The sequence below is a fragment of the Falco punctatus genome (genome assembly GCF_963210335.1).
Source record: "Falco punctatus genome assembly, chromosome: 14".
NCBI classification, from domain to species: domain Eukaryota; kingdom Metazoa; phylum Chordata; class Aves; order Falconiformes; family Falconidae; genus Falco; species Falco punctatus.
The window spans coordinates 9,092,774-9,105,408 of record NC_137594.1 but is presented as its reverse complement, the minus strand read 5'-3'; the positions used below and the strand labels follow the sequence as shown (position 1 = coordinate 9,105,408).

Here is a 12,635-nt window from a genome sequence, read left to right as displayed (position 1 = left end):
AAGTACCTTTCTAGGTTAGAAAGAGCCATCAGTCAGCAGTGCACAATACATATCAAAGACATCACAGTTCCAAAAGTGTCATTAATACTAATACAGAATAGAGTGCACTGCAGCTTTCAATACCTTATCTGAAAGGAACCCACATGGTAAATTGCACTTTGCCTACTTGAGGAGGACGGAGGGATGCATACACTCTAAGATTTCTCAAGGATGAGCACAATTTATATCTGTTCAGATGGTGTTACTTGAGTTTCTATTTGCTTATGGATCACTCCAGTTATTCCTTTAGGAAATAAAGCATTATACTGTCAGGCTTCAAAAATATGTATTGTTAACATTAGCTTTACTTTGCATTAAACATTTAAATTATGTATGAGACTACTCAGGATAAGGGTGTGCAATGAACTGTGGTGTGGAGACTAAAAGTCTGTGTGAAGGCACTTTAACAGAGAGCTTTGTGTGAAGACCACACACCTGCCCAAACACATCTGGGCTGAATAATAAAGCAAATGATAAACACAGTCTCACTCTCAATGGCAGCAGTCACTATGTTTTTCAGAAGAGATCTTACAATGTACTGAGCATTTGTAAACCTCTATGGTATAAGCAGTCTATACAAGCACATGTGCACCTTGGCCCCAGATGTGCACGCATGTATATCAGTTATGAAGCTAGCACTTGGGAGGAAAAAGCACTTGAGGCACACTGCTGAGAATCATTCTTTCACTGAAGTGAAAAGGAAAGGAAAAATTACCACAGGAAAGTATCTTCAGCTTGGTGGTTCCAGTGTTCCTGTCTGCTAGCAGTATCTTCACATGTTCTTTGCCAACCTGACCAATGCAAAGGAAGATATGGTATTGGACTCTTCTAGACCATACATACTGCTGAAACATGCACCCAGGTGACGCAGGCACCAGTGGTGACACAGCTGATAAGCAGTTGCCAGGGAATTTCCAACATCCACTTAACATTAACATGTTTGTACATGTGTGTAGCAAGACTGTTTTACCTTGAGTTTCAGTGGTGATCCATTTGGACCAATAATATATATTTTATTCCTTATTTGTTCTGCAGATTAAGCTTTTTAGTTGTAAGCACATGTCACTTATCACTGTTCTGAACCTTGTGAGTTAGAAACAGATGTCTTATCCATGGAAACTTTAAGGCAAAGTAAAACGTAACACTAGTGGAAGCTCACATGTTATTTCTGTTGCCCCTTGAGCTTTAGTTAAATGAAGCAGTAGGACATGACACTACCAGGAAACTTGCCTTTTTTTTTTTTTTTTTAGCTATTCCAAATAATGTCATACCTTATCTTCAGGGAACTCGTTTATTAGGCAGGTACTGAAGTGAAAGCTCAATGCTTGTTTGCTTTGTAGTATTGTTTTACTTGTGCACTGAAAAGAATACTGTAACAATTTGACTGGCAGCTATACATAACGGAATATGTGTTTATCCCTGTTTATATTTGCAGCATCATGCGTGTTAATTAGAAGACTATATCTCCAGTGCACTCTTAGCTGCCAAATGTAAATAAATGTTACCTAGTTTTAGATGAGTTGTCCAAAGGCTAAACAAGCAAAACAGACCTGGTTCCATCTTTTTGGTAACTCTGAAGAATACTCTTTCACTAAGATTTGATTCATATGATTCTTTAATATTCTGCACAGTATTTGCACTGCATAATGGTAGTACTCCTGCCAGCAACCCTATGCATCTGTCTACCAGCAAATAACATTTCTGTAATTACAGTATGGGTGATGACAGATAGATGAGTGGGAAATGGTGAGGAATAGTGGGAAGACAATCACAGCAACAAAACACACAATATACAGAAGACAAGTCAAAAGAATATTACAAAAATAAACAACAATTTGTGGGGATTAAATCCAAATAAGTATTACTGTGGCAAATGGAAAGAATGGCTTAACTTGAAAAAGCACAATAGCTAAACAGATAGGGCTTTGTATTTGTGGGCTTGTAAATGAAGAGAATTTTCACTAAAGCATCATTAAATTGTAGCCTCTGATAAATCTGAAATGCTGATGAGTTAGATTTGATTTGTTAGTGTTTGCCATTTGATTTTAATCAGTGTTTCTGCAAGTGCATGTAATGCATGGTTTTTCAGCAGAAAGCTGAGACGAGCAGGCTACCTGGGTGTGTGGCTTGTATGTACAGTCAAGGTGGAAAGAATAACTGGAGTACATTGAAGAGACATAAATGTTACCTTCAAGTGCCATAATTTTGGAGGTGTGCTGGAGAAAAAAAATATCTTTCTAATAGGAGTATAACCTTGTGGGTTGAACTGTTGCCTGGCATTTGGTTTGAATCAGAAGCTTTTTGCTGCAAGTCTTCCTTGGATTTCTCTTTGCAGAATAGTCATAAACCTCTGGAGAGAGTAAGTTGGGGTGAATTAATGTAAGGAAAAGTATTTGTGACATTGACACAGGCATGATGGGGTGTGTCTAATTCCTTGCAGAGGTGGTACCCTACAACCCTCTGTAAGCAAACTGACCCTTTCTCTTGTTTGCAAGGTGCTGAAGATTTCCTGCTAGTTTCCAACTGTTGCTTGTGCACGTGTTCTGTCAGTGATAGCAAGGGAGGGACTCATCAGTGCAGGCTAGAAGCTGATACTTGAACACACTGTCCGCTGTATCCATTTTAATAGGTGTTCAATAGGGTTAAGTGTTAGATGGAATGTTAGAAACATGGAAGGCAATAAGCTTTATTTGCGCTAGCTTAACTTACTTCATTAGCACAGATAGAGCCAAGCCAGTCCTAGAAAAAGAAAAGAAAGAGTAATTGAACAAAAATGCTTAACAAAGATGCAGCCCCTCACCAGCCCATCCAGGCAGGGAGTTTAGGCTTGTAGAAGTACAGACTGTTCTGTCCTGAAAGGTGACCTTGAGTTGAAGAAGTAACATATGGCTCCCTTCTCGCTTTTTTTTGTAATTGCATGGCTATCAAAAGAAAGAGCTCTGCTGGGTTTTTATTCATATCTTAAAGGCATTTTACTAAAGTAATAGATAAAAAAGAAATATGTTAAATAAAAACATTTATTAGAGGACATAATTTTAAATATTTAATGATATAATTAAGTCTTATTAATGTAATGGTCTTTATTCTTCAGCTTAAAAATTCACAAGGTTATTTTCCTTTTCATCTTTATTATGCAATGTTTGCCACAATTATTTGTTATATATTCTTATAAATATTTGATGAATATTAGATACTTTAATTTAAATAAAAATATGGGTCGTCTTTTACCACATTGTTACTCCAGTGTTAAGCTGGAATTACTGAAGTTAGCACAGTAGTGAATCAGGCTGTACTATTCCTGCAGTGCTGCCACAACTGGCTTATTTGACTCTAGTAATTCATGGAGAACACTGCCTTTTACTTCTGTCTCTTTACTTCAAAGGTCTTGCAAAGAAACTGAGGATCAACAAGTAACAACTATTAGCCACACAATTTTCATGTTCTTTCCCATGGAGGATGTTATTTCTAGCATCTCAGTCTCAGACACTTATTTGTTTGATTTTACTACTGTATGGCAACAAATACTACCTTCAAAGTTTTAAAATGAATGCAGATAGATGTTTCAGAAAGTATTTAGTTGATTCACTAAAACTACTGGCATTAAAACTAGCTCTTTTCAGTAAAATTATTATTCTTCTACATACTCTGCTTTTTTAGCTACTCACTGAGAAAGAAAAGTACTTCAGCATTAAATTCTGGGGATTTCAATGATTTATACTCTCCTTCATTAGCAGTATTTGATACATATGCACCAGAAATATTTTTAGGGGAAATGGATTATTTTACCACACCATTACCTCCCCCCCCCCCCCCCTTTTTTTTTTTATTTAAATCAGTCTGCTGAACTACGATGTCAGCAGTTACTGAAAAAATGACTTTATGGGCAATATGTTGACTTACCTTCCTAATTAAATAATAAAACCAGAAATCTCTGAAGAAAAGTACTTTGAAATAAGCATATATTCCTAATCTGTCACTGAATTCAGAATGGGAAAACAAATACTATTTGGACTGGCAGCCAAATTTCAGTTTGTGTTGTTATTAGATTTGGGTTATGGAGTATGCAAACTACCTTTCTGGGAGTTTCTTCAGGAGGTATATGTTGAAATGTGAGGCTTGTGCTACTTTTCCTTTTGTTTCTATTAGTAACCACACCTACCTTCAGTTCTACTTATCATTGCCACCTTCACATGGACCTAAGATATGCTATTCATACTCTAGTTGAGGAAGGCACCTTCATGATGAGCTGGTTTAAACTTAAAAATTGACAGCATTGTTACCTTTGTTCCAAACAAGAAATCTCTGAAGTTACCCATTTTATGGCACAGAGATATCCTTGCCACTTGAAAGGCTTTTCCCTTTCATTATGTTCTGCTAGTACCTATAGCAGGTATATTTTGCTAATGCTGTAGTAGCAGTTCACCCATATCACTGCACTGTTATGATGAAGGCTGAACACAGTCTGGATAAGTTTGCTCAAACCTGATGGTAATTAATATAGTTTATTTCTCTAAATCACCACCAAGCCCTGTCTAGCCCCTACTAACATGTACATTGGGTCTGTACTTGCTCTAAAGTATGAGAGGGTCTTTTCTGATGGTGTTTCTGGAATAAATCTAGTTGCACTACTGCCATCATATTGCCTGGGCATAGTGTGGCTATTGAGACAGATTTAAATAAACTGTTGAATGTTAGAAAACTGTGTATTGGTGTACAGAGTTGTTCAGCTTTCTATTTTATTAGCTTCATATGTATGCCAAATACTATGCTAGAAAATTGCGTTCTCTCTGGAATGGATGAGGAATAGTTAAATTGAAAAAAAAAAAATCAAAAGAGCCAACATGCTAAGCAGGGAAGAGTCTAAGCTAAGCAAACAGGAAACAATCCTGTTGGCTTCTCTCAGCACCCCACTTGGAAACCACAACACTGCAGCCACAGCCCTAGCTCAAATACTGATGATGACTCTTTCCACTTATAGGAAGTCCAACTGATTTTGCAACTCATAAAAGATTCAATTCTCTCACCTTGTAGCATATCCCTAGTATATACAAGCATTTCATCTCTCCTGGGATCCACCCATCCCTCTTACCTCAGCTCTCAGATAGAAGTCCATTAAAAATCTGTTTTGTTTAGAGTATGCTTAAGCTTTCTATTATGAAATTTTATGGTAAATCCTGCTTGAAAGTGAAGACTTGGCTCTGAAGCCAGACCACAATGAAATGAGGAATAGGAAAAAGTTTTCAATGTTTCTCCCCCAAATATTCACTCATTTGTTCAGTGGAGAGTCAGGTGGGCAACTCAAGTCTGCTTTTTAACTTGAGGAACACCTGAGAAATATGATTAACTACCTCTTGCAGGTACAGTTACTGATATTTTTCATTATTTGTTCATGGAGCTGCACCTGGTAATTTTACCTCTCCTGACTATCAACTCTTAACATTCTTTCTCTTCGCATCCTCCCTTTCTTCTTTATCTGTTGTCAGACAGCCTTCTTCTGTCCTGCTGATATGGCAGTTAAACAGCTATAGCTGCTTGGCTGCGTGCGTTGCCTCCTGCAGCCAAAGAGCAACATCGTACAGAACTTCCTATCACTGACAGACATGACACAACTTGTCCAGCCAAGTAACGTCAAAATTTTGACCGAGCACATCAGCATAATGGAAGGACAGATTAATCTGCTCTTAAGGACAGAAGAAAACACACAGAACTTGTTACATGTGTACCTCTATTTTTTTTTTAAATTTATATTCATGTAGAATTACTTATTTTCTAAACTGGTAACAAAAAGTCACAGACTTTCATTCTGGCCTTTTTCAATCATGTGCTGATAAAGAATGGGATATAGGTGTCTTATATATGAGTACTTCTATTTGTCATAAAATAGTGTATATTTTTAGGGGGTATTTGTGTTTGCCTAGAATAGCTAAAAATAACTTTGAAAGCTAGGATTATCAGTGCTGCCCAGTACTTTAAAAAAATAATAATAATAAAAAGCCACAACCAAACAAAAAAACTGTAGAAGCATAATTAGGGGTTTTGTTGTTAAATTTTGTTCTAGGGTCATGTTTTGCTGATGAATATGTTAATTTCCTTTTTCAGATAGAGAAGACTGTTGTTTTGATTCTGATAACATTGAAAACTGTGTCTCAACAACACTTGCACAAAGCCCAATACTTCTTCTGGACATTATTTAACTAATACCCCTGAGAATAAAAACTTGACAGCAAAGGGGTGATTTGATTTTATATAAAGGAGATAATTCATTTATATACACACAACTAATGCAGTGAACATGATTTTCTCTTTGAATTTCTCTTTCCTCTGAAAAGAAAAGCAGCGTTACACGTTACTTTGGGATTTAAAACTGTGGCTGTTAGGAAAAAGGAGGGAAAAAATTATTTTAACCTGCTTAATTACTGCACACTAGAGGGCACTTGAGGTAGAGCAAACAATATTTGCACAGCTACTGAAACTGATCCAGTTACCTACATTCACAAGGCATATTGAAAACTAAAAGCAAAATATTAACTTTCCAAATTGTATCAGAACATTTATGTACAAAAATAATGGTTGATTGCCTTGCTTGATATAATTTTCCTTTGTCTTTATCTTAGTGTTTGATATACAAAAGAAATATTTGTGTTTCTAATAGTCAACCTGGCAGCAGCTAATCAAAATTGCAAACAGTACCCAAGGAATAATAAAACCAGATAATGTGTTGTTATTTTTATGCATGCCATAATATCATTGGGGCATCTGGTACACAAATTAGTAGTTGGATTTTTTTATGTTTTAAAATCTGTAGAGGTTTTCAAGTGGTCTTAGAACTAGTTATGTTTTATTTTACTAAATAGAGCAATTTTGGGACAGGAAAAAGATTTTTCTAAGGGCTGCTGTTGGGTTTAACCTTCCTGTTTGACAGTCCATGGGCTGGATTGGACTTTGCATGGTTATAAAGACGTGTTTGCCCAATCCAAGTGAAAATAACTTAGTCAAAATCAATGCATTTATTTTTTTTATGTATTGAGTAGCAAGGGAATGGACTCTGATTAGATACCTTTCACAGAAAGCTAGACTGGAAAGCAAGTATTTTTAGTGATTGAGAATTTTTGTCACTTATGGATGCTGTTGCTTTATGGTCTGTTCTTTCATCAGTGGGTTTTTTCAAGCTTTCTGTACCAGAGCTGGATATTAAATTTTAACAGTTTTGATCTCTATAAAGAGATCTGGCATTCCATTACAAATACCTCACTTAAGTTTCTCATTTTCTCATTGTTTTTAGCTTTCCCTGTTAAAATGAAATCATTAATTTCTGTCACCACCACTCCCCCCCCCAAAAAAAAAAAAACACACACACAAAAAAATACCACAACCAAAAAACAATCCAACCAAAAAAACCCAAACCCCCACCAACCCCCACCCCCGAAAAAAACAACAAAACCCACCTTACCCTAACCCATAAACCTTCATCCCATGGGCCAGTTGTATGATTTCCTTTGTTTTAATCCATAATATCAGTTGTAAGCATTATATAATGGAACTTTTTCAAGTTATGGATGTCTTCAGTGACTTCCCAAACACAGGGGATCATTATTTTTCATGATAACCAACTTGTGATAACTGTATCCAAGTAGGGTTTAAAGGTTACAAGACAGTGATAAGAACCTACATTTCATAGGTCATTATGTCTCTCTACTGACATAGTGAACTGATAAGAGCACTATTTTATTCAGAAATGTTCTGGACTTAAGATAAGTCTCCCTGTTTCTTCTTAGTTTATGGAATGTGAATTCTAGCCTTTCAAAGCAAATTAAATTTAGGAGTAGTCCCTCACAACTTGAGCAAAAGGTACAAGCTAGGTAGAGTGTGTGGATATTGCCTAAGAAAATAGCACTGAATTTATTTAAAGCTTACTAGAATAATTAAGGTTATACTACTGTTCTGTAAACTTGCTTTAGTAACTTTGAGATCAATTATTAATTTATATTATTAATATTACTTTGAAGTGTCACGGCAGTGGTAATCCCTGTAAGCAAAAGTAGCTTGCAGTAAAGTAATTTATCTTGATCAAGTAATTCCCACTGAACTCATTAACCTCAGGTAATTTTGGATCTGGCCCTATACTGTGTATTAAAAACTTAAATCAGCTGCTGATACATTGAGGGAAATATCTCATTACTAGGTGATCTGATGGAATAAAATCTGAATATGAGGAATTAACACTGGTTTCTTTCCCAGGCATACTTCCCTTCACTCACCTCCCCACCCCTTTCAAGTTCCTGACTTTTACGTTGCTATTTAAATAAGATGACGCTGTGTTGTGATTGAGTTGCCCCTTAAGAGCTCATTTCAGGTCAGTTCTATTGAATATTTTTAAGCAGTAAGGTCTAAATTCTCTGACTTCAAAAAAGCAGTTTATTGCACTGCTTTGCAATGCTGAGGAACAAAGAGTTGTATGATAATCAACAACTGTTTTCACAAAAATATAAAAGGGTGAAAAGATGCTTGAATTACTTTATGCCACACATTTTTTTTTAGATGATAGACAGATATTTCCTGTCTGTGTATGAATAAGAAGTCACATTGGGGTTTTAATCCTTCTTACTCATAAAAGCAAATAAGCAAGAAAATTTCCAGGTTCTCTTCCAAGCAGAGGTTAATTTTCCCCCCTTAGGAGTCACAATCAGTCAACCCCCCCCTCCCCAAAAAAAAAAAAAAACCCAAAAAAAAAACAAAAAAAAAAAAACAAACACCAACACAAAAAAAACCAAATGGAAAAATAAAAGCCAAAACAAAAAAGCCTCAACCAAACAAAACAAAAAGGTAACTAGAAAAACCCAGCAACAAACCCACAACAAAAAGACACAGAAAAAAAGGAAAAAGAAAACCTAGAAACATCCACCCCCTTCTGTATAAGTTGTGTTTTTTTTTTTTTCTGGTACAAAGATTTAATACTAAAAATTGAATTCAAGTTTGATCCAGGATGCATTGTCACACACATCTTGTAGATTTATTTTTTTTCTTTACTAGAGTTATTAAACTAAAAATCTTGATCCTATTTCAATTGCAGTCAGAGCTGCTTTTTGCTTAAAAAATGAAATGATCATTGAGGAGACAGAGGAAGGATCTTCCTTATATTATGTATTTAAGATATTTAAGAAGAAACAATTTTTAGCCAGTAGACTCAACAGTGCTATGTGATATTGTCTCTGTGTGTCACTATAACAAATATCATTAAATCATTTAGTTTGGATAGGACGCAGAAAGTTGTAAATGTTCCTTTAGTATTCCAGGATTATTTTTTAAATTAAATATTAATCTGTACACTTCTTCCTGTCAAGATTTACTCAATCCGAAAGGCTTTCCAACAGGGGAATCCACGGATGACTCAATCCATTTTAACAAGACACTTACCACCCTCTCCTACAACTTGAGGATGAAAGAGCATAGCATTTGCCCCAGTAATTTCCAACTGCAAGAAAGGTCACATAGAACAAATGGCAAAAGTCAAAGGTTGAAATCAAAACAAAACCTAAACTTTTAAGCTGTACTTAGAGGTACAACCTCTACCATTAGCTTTCTTCCCACACATAACTGTACTGCCAGTTTAAAGCAGACGCAAGGGATCTAACCCAATCTTATTAGCAAGAATTTTTATTCTTGGTTGCTTCCATCAGGTATTTTTAGTAGCAATGAAAACAAGGTGTGCAACTACTCTTACTGAAACATTAAAAAAAAAAGTTTGAAAACTGTCATTAATTGCCAGGAGTAAACATAGGCTAAATATCCTCATGTTTCCTTGTGACAGCACCTATATTCTCACTGTGGTGTTCAGTTGGTGGAAAGATGGGGGAGAAAAATACCCTTTGCCTCAGCAGGACCTCAGGTAAAGGAAGCCAGATTTCTGATGTTATCTCTTGCACTGCAAAGTGTTTTGTATTTCCCTCAAGGCTTTCTGCCTGCTTCAAGTAAGTATTGTGTATTTTATATCCATCCTTCTCCAAGGAATCATCCCAGGCTCACAGCTTGGAAAGTAAATGTTTGGGCTTAGGGAAGCAAAGAAATAGTTAGATGTTTCCTCATTGCCCTTGAAAAATGTAAAATTTTGGGTACATTTTGCTACCTTCTGATGAATTTGAGGCTTCTCAGAATGAATACTTGTGCAAGAAATGCACGTTATCTGCAGTAACTTGTGTTTAGTTCAAATGAAGCACATAAAAGCTCCAAATGCAGGTCTTATTCACTATACATGTGAGCACACATAATATCAGCATAAAAATAAGGTTAACAATCATTAAACTACATTATATGGTATTCTTACAATATAGAGGAATGTTAAGGTCCAATTTCTGCAATCCTTGAGATCTTCAGCAATGCAGTCATTTTTTTGTGCTTAAGGTTAAAAGGTTTTCCAATTATATGGGTGGGTTTAAGATGACCAGCCATTTAAAAACAAAGCTGAGCAATGGACCAGCTTTAATAATACAGAACTGCACCAAACACTCATCTTAAACACAACTTAATACTGGTGATGAGAAATTGGAGAATGAGGATGGAGCTGAGTGCACTTAACTAGTACTGTTGTGGAAGCTTAAGTGTTGACTCATTCCTCCATTTTAAGAGTCCTTGTCTGTACCTGACCCTGTCTCTGCGTTGTGTTCCTAGCACAATGCTGACCCCTTCTCTTTTGGTAAAGGTTAAACTTGGGGGGAAAAAAGGGATATAGGCAGTGGTAACGTTAGAGCTATGTTGTATGTAATTATCAAGTATAATACCTTTAGTCTGCCAGTAGATAATACATGCAGCATAAAAAGGAAGAAGACTCATGAATCCAATTGATAAAGAAGATGGGCAAAGGAGTCGCGTGGGCCTGTCATGGCACAGGCTGTGGCATTCCTCAGCCCTCTGCCGTCAGCCCTGCTGGAGCTGTGCTGAGCCCCCAGCAGGGATGAGCACCCTCCAGCTCTTTAAAGTCAAAGACAGTTGAGGATCCTCAATGCTGAGGGTCCCTCAGCCTCTTCCTGGCATTTCACCAGCCGGGTTCTGCAGGATAACAGCACTGTCAGTCACAAGGAGGAATGGGAAACTGGGCGATGGTCAAAACTTACTGTACTGAGGGTGCCCTTCAGCATCTCTTGCTGTGTGGAGGTCTTGGCTCTGCTTTGCGTTTAGGCTGGTTCAGGCTCCTGCTTATAATTTGATTGCCACCCTTGGCTTTAAAACAGCACGAGAGAAAAATTAAATGCTTGCAGTTCTTCGGGGTTTGTTTGGAAAAGGGTTTTTGAAGGATGCCCTCCCCGTCCCCGGGGCGTCCGACTGCCTCTCCCGCAGCGCCTGTCAGGGATGAGCTGCTCCCGCCCCTCCTGGCCCCTCCGCAGCCCCCCGGGCTCCTGCCTCCGCCCGACCGGCGGTGCCCGCAGCCCGGCCGCTACCCGCTGCCCAATGTCCGCCACCCCCGCGGCGGGCACGGCCTCGGGGGACCGGGGCTCCCTCCCGCCCGCCGCCTGCGCGCCCCCCGCGGCGCGTTACCGCCGCTCGCCCGCCCGCCCTCCCCCACACGCCTCCCGGCGCCCCGGGCACGTCCCAGCCCCGCCGAGCTGCCCCGGCGGGCGCCCCCCCGCTGGCCCCGCGCCTCAGCGCCCGGCCTCCCGCGGCCCCCGCCGGCTGCCGCCCGTGCGCCCGCCCCCGCGGCCTCGGGCCGGCCGCAGGGACATGCCCCGGCGAGGAGCTGGCGGTGCGGGCGCCCACCGCGGAGCGAGCGGCGCCGCCGTTTGTTGGAAAGTTGTGTGCTTACCGGGTTAAAGGCGGGGTAGGGGGGTGCGGAGGAGAGGGAGGGAGGCAAACCACCACCCAAAACTGCTTACATGAATTTCCAAGCGCTAGACCTGCCTCCGAGATCAGCCCAATAAGAGCTGTCAGGGGAGGCTCCCGGCTCACTTTTCCACATCACTTCACAGTTACATTTGGCAGGCAGGCACGTTGGAGCGCTCAGACCCGGAATTAGTGGATTTATTTGGAATATCCCTGCTTTCCTGGAGACGTGCTGCTGCCGCTGGCTTGTGCGAAGGGAGAAATTAATAACCGCACTTTAGCATGCAGGCACAGAAACCCGAGAAGCTAAAAACCCAGCATCTCCTCTAGCATCAGCAGCCTCCAAAAGCATGAAAAGAAAATCTGGAGAATCCTGCCTGTTCACAGGGACTGGCTAATGTTTTTTTACCTCACCCTTTAAATCGGCGCGTGAAGTGGCTGTTGGCGACCGGTTTCCTTGGTCCTTGGAAGCGTGAGTATTTTATTAGTATTATTTACGTCTTGCTGGCAGAGGGCTGTCTCTCTGTAGATTTCTTTTTGACTTAAGTGTCTGTGTTTTTGGAAGGTGCGCTGTGCCGGTGCCTTTCTCGTTAATAGGTACAGTGTTAGGCTGACTGTAGTGGCTCATTAAGTCGAATGTTTTGAAATTCCTGATAATGAAAATGTCATGGAGTGCTAGTTAGGATTTCTTTTTTTTTATTATTCCCTTGGGAGGAGGAGTGGTGGTGGTGGTGGTGTGGCTATTTCTCATGTTTGTTTCTTGGGGTGTGTTGCTTTGCCCCCCT

The 12,635-nt window shown here is 39.2% G+C and overlaps 1 protein-coding gene across 4 annotated transcripts in view; it reads left to right on the top strand.

The window, feature by feature from the left end:
- Nucleotides 1-12,635, top strand: part of CDH8 (cadherin 8) — a 230,399-nt gene that overhangs the window by 63,340 nt on the left and 154,424 nt on the right. The window contains exon 1 of one of the 4 annotated variants that reach the window (XM_080411177.1): nucleotides 8,782-12,322. The exons of the other annotated variants lie outside the window; for them this stretch is intronic. The gene's annotated coding sequence lies outside the window, so the exon portion shown is untranslated. Of the gene's footprint in view, nucleotides 1-8,781; nucleotides 12,323-12,635 lie in introns of those variants that run through there. 4 annotated transcript variants of the gene reach the window in all.